Below are 26,435 nucleotides of genomic sequence, written 5' to 3'. Positions count from 1 at the left end.
ATCAATAAAACAGTTCAAACAAACATAGCTAACTAAATTAGTTGGGTTAGGCTTGATGAAATAAAAAAAAAGTTTTCCAGCAGGCACCTAAAACAATATAGCAAGGATGCTTGCCTGATGTCAAGTGGCAGGGAGTTCCAAAGAATAAGTGTTGTGAGGGATACATGAATCTGTCAGTATCACCTTCGCATTTGTTCCATTCTGAATTCAGTTCTCCACATTTCTACATCAGTTTGAGATTTTTTTAAAAAAAAGTAAAAGTCCTCATACAAATTCATCATCATTTTAGTGTGAATTTCTTTCTTTCTTTTTTTACATTTTATTTCTTCTTTGCCATACAAATATCGGAACAGTATAAAACAATACATACACAACGAAAGAAAGGAGAAAAGCATCAGTCACATTGTTGCATATAAAGAAGTCAATTTTGTGTTAATTGTCCTTTTTAGTAATGGTTTTCTTTTCTACTTTCCCCCCTATACAGTCTTTTTAGAGTGGTTCATGTACACACACACCCTGTATGCAATAAAACTTAACCAAGATGCTCAAAATTTGTCTACTGCGTTTCTTGAATTTTCTTTTCTCCTTTTTTACATGAACTTCTTAAGTGTACAAATCAAAATCTTCGTAGCAGTTTAAATGCCTGTTACAATGTACTGACATACATCTTATAGTCAAAACATAAGTACATAGATAAATTAAAGATTTCTAATACACACATATTTGCAATGCAGTTGCAATGCATTTTTGTATGCTCTTTTTCACTAAGATACATATTTTTATGCACACTTCAGCCGAGTGCATGGATTTTTTTAACAAGATGAAAATCTTTGTTACACAAGAATATTGCAATAAATTACATTTAATCCTTAAGTATGAGATTTAAAATATATCAAGGATTAAGAATATGAGGAAGGATTATATAAATATATAATGGAGCGGGTAAGGCTGTTAGCCTTCATTCTTCATGTGAGCTTTTCACAGCAAATAAGTACCTAAACATTCCATTTACAACCATAATTAATTTATAAGTACATAAAATCTATGCCCCTGAAATTGTTAATTTTCTCTATGGCATATATGTATTGATTGTACACATTATGTAGCTGGAAACGGCATTGCAAAATTCAGGGGAGTGTGAATTTCAAAGGATTGCTGTGTTTTTATTTGGTGCGTTGCTTCAGAAAGTACAAATTAGATTGGTTCATCTTTAAATGCATACTGAATAGTTTTTTCCCATCCCTAAGTGGCATTGAGTAGCTGGATTTCATTCAGCCCTGATTAGGGATAGAAAGTGCTATCAATTTCATTTCTTTCCATTTCAGATTTTTCCACTCTTAAATTCAGTTCACATTTTTGCAGCCGTTTCAATTTTTTTTTTTAAATCTTCATGAAAATCCTTCAGCATTTTAGTGCAAATTGCTCTTAGTACACACGCTTCCTGCAAACAATTTCTCCTAAAATAATGCATTTTTGTATGTTGTTTTCGGTATGATATTCATTTTTAGGCACACCTTTCCCTAACTTGTGCATTTTTGTAGACACTGATTGGCGAACTGCGTTGCAAAATTTGGATAAGTGCGCCTTTCGATGGATGCCTGTAATTTGGTTCTTATATTCTTTTGGAATATGCAAATTTGATAGATTCAGCTTTAAATGCAAACTGAATCCACTGTCTCTCCCATTGCTTACCTATGACGGACACAAGTAGTTGTTGATAGTTGTTGTGCAGATTTTTTCGAGGGGACAGACAGTAGGTTGTACCCAATGCTATTCTTACTGAAGGTAGACGCATGCAAAAATAATGGACATGACTAACTTAGGTCCGTTAATTTCAGTGGGCCTACTCTGAGTAAGACTTTGCTGGCTGCAACTCAATGATTTGGGGGGCTTTTTTAAAGAAATGTGTGAATGCATCTTCAGACTGGCTTGGAAAACATTCTCTCTCTCTCTCTCTCTCTCTGGTAATAAATTAAGGAGTTATAAAAAGGCAAGAAATGGATCAGGGGTTCAGGCTGAACACACAAATCTTTGCGCTGTTTTTTCTCTCTTTTGGCTTCATTTGTTCATGGCTCAAGCTTTTATGTGAGTTTTCCCTTTTAATTGAAGAAAGCTTTCCAGCAAGACTTTATCTGAGACATGATTTATGCTGGAAGCAGAGCAATTAAAGCATCAATGAAGCAAATGGGCTTTGAGAAGAAGCCAGGGTGGGAAGTGTGGATGTCCATTCATGAAACAGCAACCTGAGAGCACCATAAAAAAGAAGAAGCCTTCCTGCAAGAGCTTCTGTGGTTGCAGCCAGAGAGCGACATGGGGTTTTAGAAGCATATTATGGAATGGTAGATTTGGAGGGCGTCAGGAGGTCATTTAGTCCAGCCCACTAGTTGCAAGGGAAGATTGCTCTCCGTCCTCACAGCTTGCCTACGCATTGTACAAAATCCAGTCTGATGTTCTAGGCCAACCCCAGAAAAAAGGTTCCTACAGGTCCATAGCGTGGGTCTGTGACCGACTTTACAGAGAGCAAAAGATGAAGTCAAGGTACTAAATAAATAAAATAAATGTCTGTGCCTTATATATAAAGGCTAAAAGAAATAACTTTACAAGAACAATTGTATAGTCACATGGCTAATAAGATATACAAATATAAACAATAACAGTGTTGGTCCTATTCAGGCCCCATCTGCGCTATACATTTCAAGCAGTTTTATACCACTTAACACAGCCATGGCTTCCCCAAAGAATCCTGGAAATTGTAGTTTGTTAAAGGTGCTGTGAGTTGTTAGGAGATTCCTATTCTCCTAACAGAGCGACAACTCCTAGACTGGCCTAACAATAAAACCCTCTTCCCAGGGAATTCTGGGAACTGTGGCACTGTGAGGGGAACAGAGTCTCCTAACAATTCTCAGCGCCTTTAACAAACTGCAGTTCCCAGGATTCTTTGAGGGAAACTATGACTGTTGAAAGTGGTATGATACTGTGTATAGTGCCTACGGGGCCACTGGTAGACCCATTGAAATTAATGGACGTAACTAACTTAGGTTCATTCATATAAATGGGTCTACTCTAGGGATGTGCTAGAATTCTGCCCAATTCAGATATGGCTCCAAATTTTCCATTCACTTTATTGTTGTGGATTGGATTTTAATGTAGCGATTTCCCACAGCCATTTTCAAAAATTGATTAAAAAATATTCCTCTAAAATATCAATATTAAGAATGATGATTCTATTAATATTTCCTTTCAAAATATTGAGTTTGCAAAAGCAGCAGCTAGCAGACATACAATGAGCTCAAATTGATACCGTCCTGTTAGGTCAATGGAATGCTTTTGAACTGGCACCGGCCAATGGATCCCATTCTTAGTCTGAGTAAAACTTAGCTGAATGCAACCCAATGTTAACAATCAATAATATATAGCTTCACATAGATTTTATTATTATTATTATTATATTATTATTATTATTATTATTAATAATAATAATAATCTCTTCCTCCTATTTAAGTTGTAGTAATGATTTCTAAATGTGTATTTGTACATGTACATTAGACCGTGCAAATATTAAGAAAATCTGTGCCCTCCCTTGGGATGATACATTTCGTCTTATGTTATTCTTTTGGTGGTGATGTGGGAGGGGCTACCTGAGCAGCTCCAACAACTCTGCAATGGAGTCCTCAACAGTAGAAAGTGTGTGTGAGTTCTGCGAGGCTCACTTGGTATGAAAATCAGCCGGCATACCCCATCGCCTGTAAAATGTCGGAGGGCCTACGATCTTCTTCTAGTTGTGAATGGATGCTTTTGGTCATTGCCTTAGTAAGGTGTTTATTGGGGGGATATCGATTTGAAGGTTCATATGGATTTGTTTAAACCTGTGGTCCTCCAGATAGAAATGACTTGCCGGCTGTTTTTCTGCCCTATCCCAGGTCTTTAAAATGATCCTTCCCCCCCCCCATTTATTGATAAGTATGGAGGATACCTTTGGGACCTGTGCTTGTCAACTTGTTCATAAATGAACTTGAAAACTGATGATGGTCTTGGTGGATCACTTAATGATTTTTTTAACTACAATTGTAATTCAGTGTCCTAGATGCTGTCTGATTTTTAATTGTAGTTTTCTTGCTTCCCTTATTTCTTTTCTTTTATTGTATTACAACTTGCATTCTGTAGAATTCAAATACGATATAAGAAATAAAAGAAGCAATTAAAATGCAATTAAAATCAATATGGGTATTTAAAGCAGATATGCTGTGGACCAGAGCTTGGAAAAGTTACTTTTTTGAACTACAGCTCCCATCAGCCCAATCCAGTGGCCATGCTGGCTGGGGCTGATGGGAGTTGTAGTTCAAAAAAGTAACTTTTCCAAGCTCTGCTGTGGACCACCTGAATGAACCTCATGGACCAGTGGTGGTCCATGGACCAGAGTTTGAGAACTGGCCTTCATGCTTTTCCTGGAGCAATTTCCCCTGTAACATAATGCTGTTTTGCACATTGGGTTGTATTCAACTAGCTTTTTACTCTGAGTAACCCATTGAAATTAATAGACCTAAGTTAGCCATGGCCATTAATTTCAACAGGTCCACTCTAAGCAGGACTAGCATGGGATGCAACCCATTATTTTCACTAGTATATGCATTTAGGTGCACACTATTTGGTTGGAGAACTGCATCACAAAATTAGAAGTGCAAAGAATGGAATTAAGCCTTATGATCACACACTGATCTGGGAGTGAGTCCAACTGAATTCAGTGGAGCTTACATCTGAGTAGACGTGCTTAGGATTGCACTGTCAGTATAACAGACTGTGATGTGTACATTAACTCCCAAACCAATAACTAACACCGTTTAGAACCGCATGGTGTTGAAAGTGTGGGAAAGCAAAACTAAGTTCTACTTGTAGTAGAACCTTTGAAATTAATGAACCTGAGAACATAAGAAGAACCCTGCTGGATCAGGCCAATGGCCCATGTAGTCCAGCATCCTGTTCTCACAGTGGCCAACCAGATGCCCCAACGGGAAGCCAGCAAGCAGGACCTGAATGTAAGAGCACGCTCCCCTCCTGTGGTTTCCACCGCCTGGTAAATAAGGGAATGGCTGAAGCTCAGTGGTAGGGCATTTTCTATGCATGCAGAAGGTCCCAGGTTCAATCCCTGCCATCTCCAGGCAGGACTGGGAATGTCCCCCACCTGAAACCTAAATTAGTCATGTCCGTCAATTCCAATAGGTCTGCTCTGGACACAACTCTGAGTACACAGCATTGTGTATCCAGTGTTAGTCCTTACTTAGAGTTGACCCATTGAAATGGATGGATATGGCTAACTTAGGGGCATTGATTCCAATAAGTGTACTGTGAGCAGAACGTTGGATGCAACCCATTGATACATATTTTTGGACAGGTTTTTGACCGTTTGAGAGTTTCAGTATAAAACAAGCAAACAAAAAACTCGGTCCCTTCCTCTCCTTTCCTCCTGTTGCTTATTCTCTGTCAGTGATTAATATTCAAGAACAAATCACACCCCTCCACTAATAAGGAGATATTCTCATGTAAATATGGGCTTGAATGCATCTAGATTGTGCATTGTCCAAGTACTCTATTAATGGCTATTAATCTTGGAAGAGAATGTTTTATTGGCAGTCCAAATTTTTGCTTGTTGCAAAAGCTTGCCCACTGTGAGCATGCCCACAGTTTTTAAAAGACTGCGTCTATTTCCTAGTCCATTTCTGAGCCCTATTTACAGAGTTGGTTTTAAAATTTAAAGCCTTAAATGGGACCAGGGACCAGGTTTAACGGAAGGATCACTTTTTCTCATGCAGATCTGCCCAGATAAGAAGAGACTTGCAGGATCAGACCAGTGGCCCATGTAGTCCTGCAACCCGTTCTTACAGTAAGCTACCCAGATGCCCCAATGAGAAACCTGCAAGCAGGACTTGAGTGCAAGAGCACTCTCTCCACTTAATAATTTCCAGCAACTAGTAATCCTTGACAGACTGCCTTTACCGTGGAAGGAGAACATAACTAAATTAGTCTGTCTTTTAAAAACCAGCGTATGTTGTTAAGAACATCAGAAGAGCCATGTTGGATCAGGCCAGTGGGCCATCTAGTCCAGCATCCTGTTCTCACAGCGGACAAATGCCCGTAAGAACCTAGGAATCCAGACAGCCTGCCTCTGGACCTGGAGGTTCTATAAGAACTTCGGAAGAGACCTGTTGCTGGATCAGGCCAGTGGCCCACCTAGTCCAGCATCCTGTTCTCACAGTGGCCAACCACCGATGCCCCAAATGGGAAGCCCGCAAGCAGGACATGATCTTCTGAGGCTATTTTTTTGCCACCCCCCATGAAGTGAGGAAGAGGTTTAGGGGGGGGGCTTTTCAGTGGTGATGCCCTGCTTATAGAATGCCCTGCCCAGAGACTTTCACCTGGTGCCCACACTACAGTCTTTTAGGTGCTAAGTGAAGACCTTCATGTGCTCCCAGGCCTTTTCTTCCATCTGTGGCTTCAGCATTTTTTTAGCAAGTTCCCCTTTGCTGGGTTCTATGCTGGGTTTAAATTGTTTAAATTAGGAACATAAGAAACTGTGTTATATTGAGTAAGACCTTTGATCTGTCTCGTTCAACTGGCAGTGGCTCTCCAGGATTTCTGGCAAGGGTCCTTCCCAGCCCTACATGGAGATTGAACCAGGCACGTTCCGCATGCAAAGCACATGCTCCATCAATGAGCTACAGCCCTTCCCCCCTTTTTTTTCTTAAGCCACCCTCCTCCAGCAACAACTGATCTTTGCTTTGATACCATCATTTATTCCTGATTAACATGTTAGGCTGGTGTTTTGTGTGTTTTTTTGGAAGTGAGAGGCAAGGGAGAAAGGCCAAGGAAGCATTTCTTAGCCAGCCTATAATTCCTGATGGTGAATTAAACCTTAATAGTGGCAGGGAGGCCATCTCATGAATACAACAATGCAGTGGGTCTACAGCAGCGCCGAGGTGAATGAATTTTTTATCATTCATCCCCGTTAGCGCATGGATGTATTGATGTTATGAGTGCCCTTCAAGGCCGTGGTTTTCACTCGAGCTTTCTAAGGGCCTCTCCAGACATCCTTTTTATTGTGCTTTCATGATGATTTGTGCTCATGCTGGTATGGAGTAGGGATGTGCTAGGATTGAGTCCAATTTGGAGTTGATACCAAATTCTCCATTAATTTTCTTCTTCTCTATCATTGTGGATTGGATTTTTATGTAGTGATTTTCCATGGCTATTGTCGAAAACGTTTGTTTTTTAAAAAATCTGCCTCTAAATATCAATATTAAGAGTAATTGAATCAATATTTCCTTTCATTTATCAATATTCCAAACTGTCAATATCCATATTTTTTGCGAGGGAAAAAAAAGGATCAGTAAAAGCAATGGTTAGTGGATGAAGAACAAACTTGAATCGATACCTGCCTGTTAGGTCGACAGAATGCTTTTGAAGAGGCACCGGGCAGTGGACCCCATTCCTCATATTGGGGCAGTTATGCACAATCCCACTTTCAAGACTCTTTGCAACTGCAAAAGTTTTGGGGCAGATGTACTGCTTCCCCCCCAATTGGCAGATGTCCCATCATTTCCTGCTGAAAGGCCATTTTCCAGGTCATGCTCCTGACAGATGTTGAACTAATCTACATGAATGTAAACCGTGAAGATTTTGTTGGATTTGCCAAGTAAGCAGCGCTGATGAAAAAGATTACATGTTTTCTGGATGGGCAGCTGAGTTGGTTGGCTGGTTGGAATGAAAACAACAAAAGAGTGTTGTGGTACCTTAAAGACTAAAATGTACTGGGGGTGGGTGGGTGTCGCACTTTTGTTGCACTATAGTGCAAGAGTGCCCCTCCAGATGGCAATAATGTGATAACATTGGGAGAGCATCAAACAAATAACTAATTAAAGCAGGATGATAATGCCTTCACATAGCCCCACAATTTAAGAGCATTGGCATTCAAAGCACCTTGCAATCTGTAATCATGCTTAGGCCTGAAAAGCGGAACAAACACACAAGACAATGAACTCTTAGGTATGTCTGCACAGTTAGGATTTCAAAACAAGGGGGGAATTTGGGATGTCACTGATAATGGAAATAAGAGATATTTTGCAGGCTTGTATGTGCTAAAGTGAAACAAACAGCTGAAAATAACACACACACAAATATGTATCCAGGCAACTTAAATTCTGCAGAAACACAATCCTATTTTGCGTAAGCCATACTTGTGGAAAGACCCTCCGTGGCGCAGAGTGGTAAGCCGCGGTAATGCAGCCGAAGCTCTGCTCACGGCCGGAGTTCGATTCCAAAGGAAGGAGGAAGTCGAATCTCCGGTAAAAGGGGTCGAGGTCCACTCAGCGTTCCATCCATCCGTGGTCGGTAAAATGAGTACCCGACATATGCTGGGGGGTAAAGAAAGGCCGGGGAAGGAACTGGCAATCCCACCCCATATATACGGTCTGCCTAGTAAACGGCGCAAGACGGCACCCTAAGAGTCGGAAACAACTCGCAGTATAAGTGCGGGGACACCTTTACCTTTTATACTTGTGGATGTCTGGAAAATCCTACTTAGGAAATCTTTTATTTCATCTAGTATTGCCTGCCTGCACACTTTCAAGCTTATCTCTGCTACCATGAGGGCTAGAAGCTTTTTTAAGGAAATAGCATAGATTCTCGGGATGCTGAATTATGTGCCAGATTCAAACTTCTCTGACTTTGTTGGGAGATGGTTCCAGATGCAGGGAACACATATGGTCCTTGATATTTCCTCTTTCAGCTTTCCCCAACCCTGGTGCCCTCCAGATGTTTAAGACAAAAGCTCCCCTTAGCCCCACTCAACATAGCCAATAGTCAGGGGTGATGGGAGTTTTAGTCCAAAATATCTGGAGAGCGTTAGGTTGGGGAAGGCTGATTGATTTGTTGTGATTGATTACATGGCAAATTGGAAGTGCGTTGCTGCTAAGCTGCATGGCCAAAAATCTGATTGCTCTGCTTCAAGCCAGATCAACTTTGAATACGTGATTAGGCTGCTGGTGGAAAAAATAATTTCAGCAAAGTGGACTTGTTTGCCAGATGGAGTGATAGTTTGGAGTCCTGTTATATAATGGCTTTGTTTGGACATCATGCTAAATCTTTTAGCATTCCATGCGTAAGCCTTGGGTGTATGTTCTCCTTCCTTCCCTAGCCTCTCCTAATCATGAGGAGGAGGAGTTCAGAATTTTATTCTTCCATTTTTTAGTAACTGTCACCTGTCATGGTGTCCAAACCTGGACAAACTATGATTAGTCTTGATCGAGGGCAGGTATAGCCAATACCTGCAGATGCTGTTGGAATCTAACTTGTGCCATCCCTGGCCATTGGCCGTACTGGCTAGGGTTGATGGGAGTTGAAATCTATGTCTGGAGGGCCACATCCTTGAGTTGGAAGAATCAGGTAGCACATGGATAGCCAACGTGGTGCCCTCTGGATGTTGTCGGACTTCAGCTCCCATCAGCCCCAGATATCAGGAGTCAGTGGAAACCGGATGGCTCTGATGATCCCACTCTGCGTCTGTGTTGGAATTGCTTTTTAATACGTTCTTAAACCTTCTTTTTTAAAATGTTTTTAATCTTAGACAATGTTTTGAAAACTTTTTTTAAGAAACATTTTTAAAGATGTTTTGTCTTAATGTGTTTTGACTTTTTTTTATGATGTTTTCAAGTTTTTAGTGCTTTTGTTTGCCACCCTGAGCTCCTGCCAGGAGGAAGGGTGGGATATAAATCAAATGAATGAATGTCAGTGGGGTAGTGAATCTGCTCTGGGTTTTAGTCTGAAGGTTCAGCACCTTGGACAGCTCCACAAAAGTTTGGACTAAAAGCCGGAGCAGATTCACTGCACAACTGACATTGAAGCCACCAGTCTCCACTGTCAGGAATGATCGGAGTTGTAGTCCATCCATATCTGGAGGGAACCACTTTGGCTATCCCTGTAGCAGCAGATGATGGGGAAAGAAATGTCATGGCTTGAGGTTCTGGAGAGATGCTGCCCCAGCTGGCAGTTGTGGACAAGGAAGGGGCTGGCTTGTGCTGCTGTGGCGAGCTGAGCAGGCCCTAGCCAGCTGGAGAGGACTAGCCTCAGAGGGAGGCAATGGTAAACCCCCTCTGACTACTGCTTACCATGAAAATAGAGTCGCCATAAGTCAGGATCGACTTGAAGGCAGTCCATTTCCATTTTCAGATGGTACTTGACTGGAGAAACTGCACTGCAAATTTTGGAGAAGTGTGAATTTCAAAGGAGAGCTGTGTTGTGTCTCATATTGTTTTAGAAAGTGCGAATTTGATGGACTCAGTTTTAAATGTAAACTGAACTAAATTCTGCCCCCATCCTTAGGTTCAGGGGCTGAATGTGGCCCTCTATGCCTCTCCATGTGGCCCTTGGGATTCTCTCCTGGCCATATCCCCTCCCCAGATGCGCAACTTCTTCCCAGGCAGCACCTTCTCTGGGCCTGCTCTGTGCTGCCCTTGAGTGGGTTTGCCTGGCTGGAACGTGTCCCGACACTCTGATCATGCCTCTTGCTTGCTTGGATGGAGGATAGATGTGTGTGTGTGTGTGTGTAAAAACAAGCCAAAAGGTAAAATTAACATTCATTGCTCCTCTCACTTTTCCCTGTGGCCCTGCTCACCATTGGCATGTGGCCTCCAGAAGATTGCCTCGCAGGGAATGTGGCCCTCGGACTAAAGCAAGGCTCCCTACCCCTTCCAAAATCAATGCATTTTCATGGGGCAACCTTTTGCGGTTCCTCTTGTCAAGTTCCTTCCTCCGTTCCCCCTCTACCTCACTGCAGCTGGCATGTTGGCAAAACTTAAATCACATTAGCAGGGACGGATTCAGGACAGGCAGTGTCAACCTCATGGCCCAGTCTGGTATTTATAGTTGTGGGTTGTTGTTGTTTCTTCCCTCTTCATACCTGATTTAATACTTGTGTTTGTCTGGAAATTTATAGAGCTTGTCTTTGCCTATTAGCTGTGTTTACAAGATGATCGATTCTGACAGCGCTATTAGCAAATTCGTCTTCTGCTGCTTGCATGGATAGCAGATGGGAGTCCCATCATTCCGGTACGGACGTTCAGAATGAGCATCTCTGGACTGCAAATGAGGGCCTAATCTTCCTTTATTTTGTTTTCCTATATTCCTGATTGGACCAAATTTGGCTTGCGCCCGTGAGTTGGTATGGTTAGAGCCCAGGAGCTTTATGGCAGCCCATTCTAGCTTTCTCTAGAAACACCAGCACTGCCTATATCCTGATTACCATCTCATTCCATCTTACCAATTGTTAGAATTGAGGCACAGGCAGCTATTGGGGGTCAGGGGGGTCGGGAGCCAGGATCAAGGAAACCAGGAATTGAGCCATGGGTTAGAACTGGGAGATCAAAACCAGAGAACATGTTGAAAGGTAGGGTAGGCTGTTATTGCCCTGACAAAGCCTAACCCTAAACAGGAAGCTTTTAGCATCTTTCCCATGAAGGAAAACAAACAGCAGGAGCTGGTCTATTAACCTCAGTCTGCCCTCAGCCAGCTCCCACTTGCCTGCCTCTAATACATGTCTACTCAGAAGTAAGCTCCGTTGGGTTCAATGGGACTTACTTCTATGTAGGGATGGGTGAGAATTTTGATTCAGTCTGCATTTCAAGCAGAATTTATCAAATGTGCACTTTCCGAAACAACAGGAAAACTGAAACACGGCCATCCTTCGAAATTCGCATTGGTTAGAGTTTTGGGACGCAGTTCGCCAACTAAACAACATTTACAAAAATAAATATACATGGGGAAAGTGTGCATAAAAATGAATATATGAGTGAAAATAACATGCAAAAAGGCACAATGTGATGTGTTTATTTGGAGAAATTCACACTAAATGGTGGAGACTTTTCATGAGGGTTTTTTGAAAGAAAATTTGCAGATTGCTGAAGAAATGTAGAGAACTGAATTTAACATTGGAAAAATTAGAAATGGGGAGAACCAAAACTGGCAGATCTTTCCATCCCTACTCCTAGGTAAGTGTATTGGGTTGCAGCCTTATTTACAACCAGTCCAGGAGGTGGCCCTGCCTGTCAGCTTCTTCCTCCTCAGTCTCAGGACTGCCCCTTGTAGAACTCAAGAAGGAGGAAGACAGAACTAGAATGAGTTAACTCTCTCTGCCATTGGCTCTGGCTTTACCTACTGTTGGGTTCCCTGCCTTCTGCCCCATCAGTCCCAATGGGCACCAGCCATCATGGAGAACCAATAGCTGGCCTGGGATGATGGAGCTGCTCCAATACCTCAGACCCTTTCCAATCTAAGGAGATGCTCCAGTTCTGCTATATGAGGCAACTGTGTACTGAACAGTGGGTTTTTCTAGAACCAGCTCAGGCAGCTCTAGATCCTCCATGGTTAACCAACCATCTCGCCAGGGGATAGCAATCTGAAGTGAGTGAGGAGCTGTGTGAGCCATAAGCCGTGGGACAAGACAGAAGTGACCAAAAGACAAGCCTGGAGGCAGGACTGAGGAGTGCGATTCTGATTATTTATTTCATTTGTAGACCACTTTATATTTCAACAGATATATTTCAGCGGCACAGATATTTTATGTGGAATGCCCTACAAATCCCATCACAACTCAGTACTAAATAATTGAATTGCTAATAGATAATAATCATTAATCGTTGTCATGTGGGATTCATGATTGTGAAGTAATATAATTAAGCAGCAATAAATATATTAAAATAATGTACGTAAGATGAATAACTGTAAACCACAAAAGTAAATCATATATAAAACATCAGATTTCTTCTCCTTCTCCTTCTCCTTCTCCTTAAGAACATAAGAACATAAGAACATAAGAAGAGCCTGCTGGATCAGGCCAGTGGCCCATCTAGTCCAGCATCCTGTTCTCACAGTGGCCAACCAGGTGCCTGGGGGAAGCCCGCAAGCAGGACCCGAGTGCAAGGACACTCTCCCCTCCTGAGGCTTCCGGCAACTGGTTTTCAGAAGCATGCTGCCTCTGACTAGGGTGGCAGAGCACAGCCATCATGGCTAGTAGCCATTGATAGCCCTGTCCTCCATGAATTTGTCTAATCTTCTTTTAAAGCCATCCAAGCTGGTGGCCATTACTGCATCTTGTGGGAGCAAATTCCATAGTTTAACTATGCGCTGAGTAAAGAAGTACTTCCTTTTGTCTGTCCTGAATCTTCCAACATTCAGCTTCTTTGAATGTCCACGAGTTCTAGTATTATGAGAGAGGGAGAAGAACTTTTCTCTATCCACTTTCTCAATGCCATGCATCATTTTATACACTTCTATCATGTCTCCTCTGACCCGCCTTTTCTCTAAACTAAAAAGCCCCAAATGCTGCAACCTTTCCTCGTAAGGGAGTCGCTCCATCCCCTTGATCATTCTGGTTGCCCTCTTCTGAACCTTTTCCAACTCTATAATATCCTTTCTGAGATGAGGCGACCAGAACTGTACACAGTATTCCAAATGCGGCCGCACCATAGATTTATACAACGGCATTATGATATCGGCTGTTTTATTTTCAATACCTTTCCTAATTATTGCTAGCATGGAATTTGCCTTTTTCACAGCTGCCGCACACTGGGTCGACATTTTCATCATGCTGTCCACCACAACCCCGAGGTCTCTCTCCTGGTCGGTCACCGCCAGTTCAGACCCCATGAGCGTATATGTGAAATTCAGATTTTTTGCTCCAATATGCATAATTTTACACTTGTTTATATTGAATTGCATTTGCCATTTTTCCGCCCATTCACTCAGTTTGGAGAGATCTTTTTGGAGCTCTTCGCAATCCCTTTTTGTTTTAACAACCCTGAACCATTTAGTGTCGTCAGCAAACTTGGCCACTTCACTGCTCACTCCTAATTCTAGGTCATTAATGAACAAGTTAAAAAGTACAGGTCCCAATACCGATCCTTGAGGGACTCCACTTTCTACAGCCCTCCATTGGGAGAACTGTCCGTTTATTCCTACTCTCTGCTTTCTGCTTCTTAACCAATTCCTTATCCACAAGAGGACCTCTCCTCTTATTCCATGACTGCTAAGCTTCCTCAGAAGCCTTTGGTGAGGTACCTTGTCAAACGCTTTTTGAAAGTCTAAGTACACTATGTCCACTGGATCACCTCTATCTATATGCTTGTTGACACTCTCAAAGAATTCTAATAGGTTACTGAGACAGGACTTTCCCTTGCAGAAGCCATGCTGGCTCTGCTTCAGCAAGGCTTGTTCTTCTATGTGCTTAGTTAATCTAGCTTTAATCATACTTTCTACCAGTTTTCCAGGGACAGAAGTTAAGCTAACTGGCCTGTAATTTCCGGGATCCCCTCTGGATCCCTTTTTGAAGATTGGCGTTACATTTGCCACTTTCCAGTCCTCAGGCACGGAGGAGGACCCGAGGGACAAGTTACATATTTTAGTTAGCAGATCAGCAATTTCACCTTTGAGTTTTTTGAGAACTCTCGGGTGGATGCCATCCGGGCCTGGTGATTTGTCAGTTTTTATATTGTCCATTAAGCTTAGAACTTCCTCTCTCATTACCACTATTTGTCTTAGTTCCTCAGAATCCCTTCCTGCAAATGTTAGTTCAGGTTCAGGGATCTGCCCTATATCTTCTTCTTCTTCTTCTTCTTCTTCTTTATTATTATTATTACTATTATTATTATTATTAGTTCATAGGGTGGGTCAGTAGTTTAATATTCAGTATTAAAAATAACTAAAGCAAATCACAATCACAGGGATAGGGTGGGTCCTGAAAACATACATCTCAAGACAAAACAAAAGACACATGGACACATGGACACAGAGCTCAGGAAGACCATGTTGCGCAAACAAGGCTCAACTGGAAGAGGAAGCCCTCTTAGACACCTTCCTGTTCAGAGGGATCCAGTGGCTAGCCTGGATGGGCGGAGTCAGTCCAAGGCCTGAAGGTACTTCACAGAGAAGGCTGGCACAACAGTTCAGTGGTTCATCACATGGAGGTGGTGCATGCAGCTCCAGCAGCAGAGCTTGGAAAAGTTACTTTTTTAAAACGACAACTCCCATCAGCCCCAGCCAGCATGGCCACTGGATTGGGTTGATGGGAGTTGTAGTTCATAGTTGTATTGTATTTTTACATTTGTGTTTTTTGTAAGCCGCCTTGAGGACCTTTGGCCGAAACGCGGGGTATAAACAAACCAACACCAACACCAACAACGTAACTTTTCCAAGCTCTGGCAGCTCCTGATCCGTCTTTATCTGGCCAATTACTCCAGGCTTGCTTTGTCTCTCTTTCTGCCTCTCCCATGAGCAAAACAACCCGGCGTGTTAATGAGCCCTCTCTGATAACAAAAGCTTTCAGAGGCTGGCGTCCACTGCGTCTGTAGGGCTGCTGCAAAGCAGAGTTCAGCACAGCCTTAACGGTTGGCAGTTTAAATTTTCATGTATTTAAATAAATAAAAGCATGAAAGGGATGTGCAATTAGTTCGGCCACCTCGCAACCAGCCAGTGATTCTGTAGCTGCACTGGGGACTTGGTTCCATTCCAGCATCCATCCTGAATGCAATCGGTCGCCGTGTTTTTTGGCAAAGCTCCTTTGCAGCTGAGCCACCTTAGTGGGTGCCTGCCCCCTAGTGCTCTGACTTCTTCCATGGGCCATCCAGGAGGCGATTCAGAGCGAGCTGAGATTTGGCCAGATTGGTCACCCCGGGTTGGGTCAGTTTGCCCTGGAGCGATGCGGGGTTGTCAAAAGGAGTGGACAGTCTGCTGGTGGGGAAAGTGGAGAGATGGAGACGTGCAGGCAGCCTGTGTGTCTCTTTCTTTCTCTCCCTCCCAACTGCATACTGAACCAGGGTTTAAAAAATAGTTGGGTGAGGTGAGAAGAGATGCTCATTTCCGTCCTCGTCTCCCCTGGTTCGGGGCTTGGATTCAGGCTGGGTCAGGGCTGCTCTCTAGCGCCAGATCAGGCCCCGAATCAAATTGCACAGCCTTATTTTGGATAGTTGTTAAATTTTTATTTATACCCCGCCTTTTGGCCAAAGGCCCTCAAGGCGGCTTACAAAGAAAAATACACACAGGTATTAAAATACGATAAAAATACAATAAAAACAATACTATTTACAAAAATTAAATTAAATAACAAATAACATTATCATAATATTGTTAATTAAAAGCACGGGAGAGCCCAGGGTTCCAGTCTGAAGAGCTTATGAGTTAAATCGAAAGTACTGGGGAGCCCCAGGTTCAAGTCCCCGCTCAGCTCCCTAGGTGACCTTGGGACCATCATCTTCCCTCCAGCTAACCGACACTGCAGGGCTGCTTTCTTGCAGGGTGCTTCATGCTGTTGGAGCTGGAGCCCTCCGGTGCTGCTGGTGCGCCACGGGCTCACGCTTGAGCGCTTGCAGGGGAGCCTTCTGCTGCAGCTGGGCGTTGCCGGGCCCGCTGCCCAGAGCTTGGCAAAGTTACTTTTTTGAACTACAACTCCCATCAGCCCCAGCCAGCATGGCCACTGGATTGGGCTGATGGGAGTTGTAGTTCAAAAAAGTAACTTTTCCAAGCTCTGCCGCTGCCCTTCGCCAATTACTGCTGCTGCTGGTGGTGGTTGTAATAGTAGTAGTGGTGGGGTGGCGGCGGCGGTGGTGACAGCAGGTAGTTACAGTGGCAGGCAGTTCACAGCCACCTGCCACAGATTGCGCCGCTTGCAGGGGTAGGGCAGGGGACTGACGCTGAGATGGTGGTACGGATGGAACAGTCTGTCAGTTTCGGTCCTCTGCATTTCTCGTTATTCTAATCTTCAGTTCTCCACGTTTCTGCAGCAATTTGCAATTTATAGTTTATTACTAGTTTTTTAAAAAATCCTCATGAAAATTCTTCAGCATTTTACTGTGAATTTCTCCCGATAAATACATTTTTGAATGCAGTTTTGACTAACATGCACATTTTTTGCAAGCCATTTCTCTGAACAGAATGCGTTTTTATTTTCACCGATATATTCATTTTGTGCACACTTTCCCCCGATATGTGCGTTTTTTGTAAACATTGCTTAGTTGGAGAACTTCATCACAAAATTTATGGAAGTGCTAATTTTGAAGGATGGCTGTGTTTCAGTTCTCATAGTGTTTCAGAAAGTGCGAATTTGATACATTTGACTTTAAATACAAACTGAATCTAAATTTTCCCCTATCCCTAGATGGTAGTCATCAAAGGCTACTTTGCTGGCGTGGTGGGAAGAGCCTTGTGCGTGGAGCTTTTTCTGTCATTTTTTCCCCCAGTGCTTCAATATTTTATGACTCGTGATTACATTTCTATTCCACCTTTGCTCCAGGATGCCGTGAATGGTTCTTCTTCCTCCCCGTTGTTAACAATATCCCTGTGTGGTAGGTTAGGCTGAGAGACAGGCCCGAGGTTGTTCAGCGAGCTTTACTGCCGAGTGGGGATTTGAACCCTGGTCTCCCTGGTCCGAGCCTAACACTCTAACCGCTACGCCAGAAATGACAGTGGAAGACAAGCAATGCTTTCAGCTCTTTTGAGAGCGATGACTTGTTGGCAGCGTCAGCCTACGTCCTTATGATGGTTTCCTTCACAATCTGTACATATCTGATATAGACATCTTTCCCTCTCCCTCTCCCCCTCCCCCTCCCTCCCTCTCTTTCTCTCTGTATGTGTGTGTTTGTAAAATGAAATCCTCCTTTGCTTTGTCATGACTTTTTACTTACCTCTTTTTTTCCTTGAGGCTACTGGGAACCTTTCCTTATGCCTAGCTCTGTTCCAGCAATTTGTAGAAAGACACGCAATGAACGTCAAGTGCCTCGCTCTTCAGGTCTCTCTGGAACTGGGGCTTGGAATGAATGGATGATTATGAGCCACTGATGCCTCCCCCCCATCCTTCATTTCCGCCTCTTCCACCCCTGACCCACATTGGATCACCACTAAGCTCCGGGGCTCATTCCATGCCCCTAATTAGCATCTTTCCATCTCTTATGTGAGGAAATGACATTTTATTCCAGGAGCAGCTTGTCGGGATTTTTGAACTCATCCAATAAGGAAAGTCAGTCACATCCACTGTCCTTTTCCCCCTTGTGCCGTCACCCCTATGAGCACAGATTGCATTTTTTTTTCTTTGCAGAGCGCTAGGTAGGAACTTGGATTGGAGCTGCTATGGTTCACACGGGCAGCCTTTGGGCTGGTGTATGGCAAGCCTGTGGGCACAATGATTATGATTATGTTATGATTATGTTTTATTTCTAGGCCGCCTTTTGGCCAAAGAGGCCCCCAAGGCGGCTTACACACAAATAAAAAGCACAAATACAAAATACAGATAAAAAAAATACAATTTACAAAAAATCAAACTAACAAAATTATAGCATTTCTAAAAAGCATCAACAGCTATCCAGAGGCATTCATCTTCCTGGTAAAGGACAGTCCCCAGAAAAATGTCACTGAGAGCAAGGGTGAGGGGGCAAAGCAGCCCCTCGATGGTCCCAGCACAATCTCACCCCTACAGCAGTACCTCTCAGACTGCAGCTCCTCCTGATGTGGTCCGGGGTGGGGCAGGTGGAAAAATGTGCTCCTTGATGGTCCCAGCACAGTCTCATCCCTACAGTAGGATTATGCTCTTGAGGTCTTCCTCTGGTGCCCATGAAGCATCTGAGCCCCCTCTCTCGCTGTCCCCTATGAGATGGTACGGGCGGTTACCTCCCCCCGCTTGAAAAGCACATAGATTCTACTGGACCCCAAAAGGTTGGTGCACTTAGTATCCCCAGACCCTAGACCAAGGGTCACCAACCTTGTTAGATCTGTGGGCACATTTTGATTTTTGGGCAAGGGCTGTGGGTGCCCCCCACTACTCCTCTCTCTGTTACCCCCAAATCTGCTGCCCCCAAGAGACAGAAAAATAGAAGATGTGTGTGCGCACGCATACAGAGACCACTTTCCCAAGGTTCTAGGTAAAAGTTGGATCCAATGAAATCAATTTGGGTCTTGAAACACACATAGAGCTGAAAGAGGGAAAGAGTGTCACTCTCCCAACTTTTTCCTTCAGCTATAGGCAGTTTTCAAGGGAGAGAAAGGCAACCAGCACCACCTCTGCAGGATCAAGGAAGCAGGGGGGCAGATGCTTCATGGGCACCAGAGGAAGAACTGAAGGGCACCATTGTGCCTATGGGCACCACATTGATAACCTCTGTCTCCTACCACCATTGGAGAATCCTAGCCATTGGATCTACCTGGCGAGGAAGGGAGCCTGTCTGTCCAAGCTGAGTTTTTCCTGATCTGTCAGTTTTGATTTCTCTTGGTTTCTCATTTTTTCAGTCTTAAATCCACATAGTATTCCACAGTGTAACATCATGTTTTAATTTTTAAAAATAATTAAAAGGTCATCATGAAAATTAATCGGCATTTTAGTGCAAATTTCTCCTAATACAGTAGGGCCTCACTCATATGGCGGGTTACGTTCCGGGCCCCTGCTAAAAAGCAGAACTCATTGAACAGAACGGAGCGCAACGCCCAAAAACTGCTAAAAGTGGAACAACTGCCGTATGAGTGGGGCTTTAGTCTAATTGCATCTAATTGAGACCGCCGCATTAGCAAAGCGCTGTAAAGCGGGGCCCTACTGTATACTCTTTTTAATACACATTTGCCTCGCATTACACTCTTAGGTGAATCAATTTATCCTAATATATATATATATATATATATATATATATATATATATATATATATATATATATACACACACACAAATATATGCATTATAATGCATGCTTTACCCTGATATATGCATTTTTGTACCCAGCAGCTGGTATAGCACAGTGGGGAGGAGAGCCTGGCTGGGAGTCCAGAGCCTGTGAGTTCAAATCCCCGCTCGTGTCTCCTGGGTGTCAAGGGCCAGCTAAAGATCAACCCCACAGTGAGTGGCTCAGGGGTTACGTGCCCTGCCACCTGTGCAGCCGTGGGCAAGCTGCATAGTCCCAAGGAGCCCAGTTGCCCCCCAGCTGGCAGCTGTGGACAAGGAAGGGGCTGGCTTGTGCAGCTGTGGCAAGCTGAGCAGGCCCTAGCCAGCTGGGGAGGACTAGCCTCAGAGGTAGGCAATGGTAAACCACCTCTGAATGCTGCTTACCATGAAATCCCTATTCATAGGGTCGCCATAAGTTGGGATCGACTTGAAGGCAGCCCAGTTTCATACTTGGTGGGAGAACTCACTGAACAATGTGAAGAAGTGCAAATATTGAAGGATGGCCTGTGGTTTGGTTCATATATGGTTTTGGAAAGTGTAATTTAGTTAGGTTCATCTTTAAACGTGAACTGAATCAAGTGTCTCTGCCACACATAGCAAGACCCCTACAAATGCCTATAGTAATGTGCTACTTGTGGGCCTGTGGGATTGAAAATCCCCCCTTTTGAACTGAGCATCCATGTCAAGAAGGTCAACGGTCCACATGTCGACTTCAGGTATATGTGCTGCATCTTCATTGGTGAGGCAAGGAAACGGGGCCAGCCCAGAGCACGGAGAAAACCTGGTTCTTTCTGTCGACACTGAAGTTGCCAAAGCGTTAAGTGGAAGATGCCAGAAATTCTCCTCTAGCAAAGGAAAACAACAGTGGACTTAGCTATCGGGAGGCCTGTTAAAAAGCAAGAGGGGAAAATGTACAGATTATTGCTCAGGCCAATTTTAGGGAACAAAGACAATAAAGAGCAAATGGCGCCATGAAAGGCTTTGCACACAGCCTGGCCTCTAAGCCAAAAGGAAAACGATACCCCAGGAGGAACACTAAACAAAAGGAACAACCCAAAAGTCTGTAATAACCCCTCTGCCAGGGATCTGCACACCTCGCCTTAGCACCTGCATACCGCCTGCTCCAAGTACATCTCACCCGTGGGATAATTAGCTTTGAGCGTTTGGCCACCGCAGCACAGGAACACAGGATGTTGCCTTCTACCGAGTCAGACCTAGCTCAGTATTGTCCACACTGACAGGCAGCAGCTCTCCAGGGTTTCAGGTGGGAGGGGACATAGAATCATAGAATAGTAGAGTTGGAAGGGGCCTACAAGGCCATCTAGTCCAACCCCCTGCTCAACGCAGGAATCCAAATCAAAGCAATCCCGACAGATGGCTGTCCAGCTGCCTCTTGAAGGCCTCCAGTGCAGGAGAGCCCACTACCTCTCTAGGTAATTGGTTCCATTGTCGCATGGCTCTAACAGTTAGGAAGTTTTTCCTGATGTCCAGTCGAAATCTGGCTTCCTGCAACTTGAGCCCATTATTCCATGTCCTGCACTCTGGGACGATCGAGAAGAGATCCTGGCCCTCCTCTGTGTGACAACCTTTCCTTGAAGAGTGCTATCATATCTCCCCTCAGTCTTCTCTTCTCCAGGCAAAACATGCCCAGTTCATTCAGTCTCTCATCATAGGGCTTGGTTTCTAGTCCTCTGATCACATGAACCTTGAGACCTTCTTGCATGCAAAGCAGATGCTCTATCGCAGAGCTGCGGACCTTCCCCAAATGAACATAGGAAGCTGCCTTATACTGAGCCAAAACATTGATCCACCTAGCTCAGTGTTGTCCGCTCTCCAGGTTTTCATACAGGGGGCCGTCCCAGCCCTATCTGGAGATGCCAGGAACTGAACCTGGGACCTTCTTGCATGCAGATGCTCTGCCACTGAACTACTGGCAATAGCCACTGGTGGGTTACATTTTTGAAATACGAAAATGATTCAAGCTAGGCTGGGAAGAAACAAGAGAGAGAGAAGTTGAACCAGGGGAAAAGATGGATCCAATAAGAGAGAGAAGGTGATTTAAATCTATATTTAGAATTCTTCAGAAGAATTGCTCTCATTCCTCCCAAGGACAGTTGAGAAAATTAACAGACAGGATCAAAAAAGACGAGGAGGCAAAATGGATTATTCTACCGGTATACTGTCTCATAATTTGGACTTTATATTATTTACCATTGTCTCATAGGAATATATTAACTTAGTTTGTGATATAGATATTGTGTTTGAATTCAATATAGAACATTTTCTTATACTTTGAGCTTTGCTATTGCTTATATTTAAAATGTAGAGTGACAAGTGCCGTCTCAGGCTGCCCGGCAGCTGACGGCAGTAGCTCTCTCCCTGGAGTCTCGTTGCTTCTGCCTTCTTTCAGGTCATGCAGGTCTGTCTTCAGCAGCCCCAGGGAAGGTTGGGCTGCAGCTTCCTGTATTCCTGACCATAAGCCATGGCGGCCAGGACTGGTGGAAACTGGAGTCCAACAATATCGGTGAGCGACAATGGCGAAAAAGGCAAATTGCATGCTGGGGGTCATTCAGAAAAGTATTGAAAATAAAACCACCGATTTTGTAATGCTGTTATACAAATGAATGGCGTGTCCACATACTGTGTCACCTCACCTCAAAGAAGATACTGTAGAGCTGGACAAGGTTCAGAAAAGGGCAACCAGAATGATGAAGGGGATGCAGTGACTCCTCTACGAGGAAAGGTTGCAGCATTTGGGGCTTTTTAGTTTAGAGAAAAGGGGAGTCAGAGGCAACAGGATGGAGTGTATGAAATTATGCATGGTGTGGAGAAAGTGAATAGAGAAACGTTTTTCTCCCTCTCTCATAACACTAGAACTCGTGGACATTCAATGGGGCTGAATCTTAGAAGATTCAGGTCAGACATGTCTTCACACAGCTCATCGCTAATCCATGGAATTCACTCCCACAGGAGGCAGTGATGGCCACCAATTTGGATGGCTTTAAAAAAAGATTAGACAGATTCATGGAGGATAAAGCTGTCGATGGCTGCTAGCCATGATGGCTATGATCTCTTTCCATGGTTAGAGGCAGGATGCTTCTGAATAGTTCTGAACAGTTGTTGGAAACTGCAGGAGGGGAGAGTGCTTCCCATGATGGGCATCTAGTTGGCCATGGTGAGAACAGGATGCTGGACTGGATGGGCCACTGGCCTGATCTGGCAGGTTCTTCTTATGATCTTATGGAGGGTCACAGCCTGGGGAAGGTTGGACTGGACAAATTCGTGGAAGAGGAGTGGTCTGTATGAATGGCTATTAGCCATGATGGCTACGGAGAACCCTCCCAGTTCTGAGGCAGTATGGTACTCACTGGCTGCTGCTGTCTGAGGAGCAATTGCAGGAGACAGTGGTTGCCATCCTGTCCTGCTCTTTGACTTCCTGGATGCATCTGAGTGGCCACTGTGGGATGTAGGATGCTGGTCTGGATCAGGGGAAACTTTTTCAGCCCAAGGGCCGTATTCCCTTCTAAGCGACCTTCATGGGGCCACATGCCAGTGGTGGGCAAGGCCAGAGGCAAACGTGGGTGGAGCAGCAAATGTAAATATAACCTGTAGGCTCGTGTCTCCACCCCTCTCCAGTCTTCATCCAGTCAAGTAAGAGGCGTTATGAGAGTTGAAGGGCACATTCCAGCCAGGCAAAAACACTCAAAATGGGTGCAAAGCACAGCTGATAATGGGCCTGGTTGGGGAAGGGGCGTGGCCTGGGAAGAGTTCAAAGGGCCAGATAAAGAGATTTGGATGGCCGCATTTGGCCCCCGACGAAATGAATAAATGTTCGGGTTTTATCCCACAGGCCGCATCTCATGTTTTTATGAGATTTCATGATTTACTGGGAAGAACGATGGTTGAATCCCTCATAACTATGGAGCAGCAGCTGCACTTTATTTACATTATAAAATTAACACCTGGATGCTCCCCAGCATGGATAATAGTCATGCGTGGAGAGGTTTGGATTTCTGCACGGAGTTCAACCAGAATCTTACTCCTCTGCTTATGTGAGGTCTCTCCGTGTGTACCCCAGAGCTATGTGTTGGAACAAACTGAAATAAATAAAGCTTAAATAGCTTGGCTAATTAGCAGAAGTGGCAAATAAACCTGTGAAGCTCTGATGGAAGGTAAACTGAGCAAAGCTTTGAAGATGGGGAAAACGGAAGGATTTTCCTCGATAGGTAAAGGACCCGCTTTTAAGAACATAAGAAGAGCCCAGCTGGATCAGGCCAGTGGACCACCTAGTCCAGCATCCTGCTCTCACGGTGGCCAACCAGCTGTCCATGGGAAGCCCTCAAGCAGGACCTGTGTGCAAGAGCACTCTCCGCTCCTGTGGTTTCCGGCAACTGGTATGCAGAAGCATTCTGCCTCCGACCGTGGAGACAGAACATAGCCATCATAGCTAGTAGCCGATCGATAGCCTCATCCTCCATGAATCTGTCTAATCCTCGTTTAAGGCCATCCAAGTTGGTGGCCATCACTGCCTCTGGTGGGAGCGAATGCCACTGTTTGTGCTATGTAGGAATGGGATCCTTTGGCCAGTGCTGGTTCAAATGCATTTCTAACAGTTGACGTAACAGGCTGGTATCGATTCCAGTTTGTTCTTGTTTGCAAGCCACTGCTTTACCAATCAGTTTTTTCCCCTCTCGGAAAATATATCAATATAGATCTTTTTAAAGGAAATGTTGATACATTTAAGGAAATATCAATAAATCGAAGAAAATATGAGTAAAAATATTGATACTAATATCAATGTTTTGGATGCGGATTTTTTTTTTTAAAAAAAAATCCTTTCCTGAAAATAACCACTGAAAATCACTACAAAAATATCTGATCCGCAACAATAGCAAAAAAAAAGAATGAATGGGAAATTCGGTGCCGACTCTGAATTAGGCAGAATTCTGGCACATCCCTACTCCTGTGTGACAAAGCACTTGTCTGTCCTGAATTGTCCCACCTTCAGCTTCGTTGGATGTCCCCAAGTTCTGGTGTTACAAGAGAGGGAGGAGAACGTCTCTCTGTCTACTCTCTCTGCACCATCCATAATTTTATACCTCCTTATGATGTCTTCCCTTTCTCTCTGAACTAAAAAGCCCCAAATGTTGTAACCACACCTCACAGGGGACTTTCCTCATGCCCTTGATCATTTGGGTGGACCTTTTCTGATTTTTTTCCCTGATTTTGGCATTTTCCTAAGAGTGCTTAGCTCCTGCAGCGGGGGGCAGCTTTCTCCCATTGTAGGGGCATGTTTGACAGATGCTAGTGGGTGGATCATTCCAAGAAACAATGTTTGCTCCACTGCCTGTTGCCTCCTCCCCACCCCACCAGGCAATAGGGGGTGCCTGGGACATCTCTGGCTCCAAAGGTGCAGGCTGCCTCATGCTCCTGTCCTCCTTTTTACACATGGAAGCATTGGAAGTGGCCTTATATTGAGTCAGGCCATTGGCCAATCTAGCTCTGTATCGTCCACAGTTACTGGCAGTGGTTGTCCAGGGTTTCCAGTGAGGATCTCTGCAAGCCCTACCTGGGGATGCCAACAATTCTCCCTAAGACCAGAGCTTGGAAAAGTTACTATTTTGAACTACAACTCCCATCAGCCCCAGCCAGCATGGCCACTGGATTGGGCTGATGGGAGTTGTAGTTCAAAAAAAGTAACTTTTCCAAGCTCTGCCTAAGACCTTCTGCACACAAAGCAGATGCTCTATCACTGAGCTACAGCCCTTCCCACTGAACCAGGCTGGAGGTAGAACAAGGCTTCTCTGAGGGCATACTCAATCTACCGGCCCCCACCGTGAGAATATGTTTAGTCTAGCGGACCCCACCTTGCCTGTCTGGCTCACCTCTGTACTTTTAGCTCCATCAAGGGGATGGAAGTGAAGACAGAGGAAAAAGAAGAGAAATCTTTTCCAGGTCAAGGGCCATATTCCATCATGGGCAAACTTCCAAGGGCTGCGTACCAGTGGTGAGCAGAGTTGGAAGCTAAAGTAGGGCAAAAAGGAGAGTTCTGAGGGCCAGAAGTAGATGTCTGAAGGGCTGCATTTGCCCCACCCCCATGCCAGACCAGAGGTTCCTCACCCCAATGCAACATCATTGACCAGGGACATCATCTGGAGAAAAGATGGCTGGCAGTGAGTGATCTGCAGTGCAACAGAGTTTCTTAGAATGACTGTTCTTCAGCAGCAAGGTGATATATAAAACCAATGAGATGTACATAACTCCTCTTAAATGCATTTTTTCCATTCAGTGAAGATCTCGGGAGCCTTCCAAGTGTGTTAACGGTGTGCAATGCCATCAGAACGTTAAAAGTATTTCCATTTTCCATCTGCATTGTACATCTGATTAGTTCTGTGGTTGGGGTGGGAGTCGAGCAGCATAAACAAGTCACCCAAGCTTTAAACCATTAAAGTATTTTAAGGGAAGGCATAAAAATTGATTTTTCTTCGTGGCTTCCAGCCCTTAATGAGAGAGGCGGGAGTCGGCATGAGTTTCCCCGTCCATCACCCCTTTGACGATTAGTTCAGCTGGGGTGAGGAGGCAAGAGAATCAGAATTTGGAGGGGTCCTTGGAGATCATCTACTCCAGGTGTGGGGAGCCTTTGACTCTCCAGATGTTGCTGAACTATAACTCCCGTCAAACCTGGCCATGGGCCATG

At 44.2% G+C, this 26,435-nt stretch overlaps 1 protein-coding gene across 1 annotated transcript in view; it reads left to right on the top strand.

The window, feature by feature from the left end:
- CACNA1B (calcium voltage-gated channel subunit alpha1 B) overlaps positions 1 to 26,435 on the top strand; it is a 348,989-nt gene that overhangs the window by 123,444 nt on the left and 199,110 nt on the right. The window lies entirely within an intron of this gene.

Source organism: Rhineura floridana, chromosome 20, assembly GCF_030035675.1.
Source record: "Rhineura floridana isolate rRhiFlo1 chromosome 20, rRhiFlo1.hap2, whole genome shotgun sequence".
NCBI classification, from domain to species: domain Eukaryota; kingdom Metazoa; phylum Chordata; class Lepidosauria; order Squamata; family Rhineuridae; genus Rhineura; species Rhineura floridana.
The sequence above is the reverse complement of the archived record's forward strand: the minus strand, read 5'-3'. Positions and strand labels throughout refer to the sequence as shown.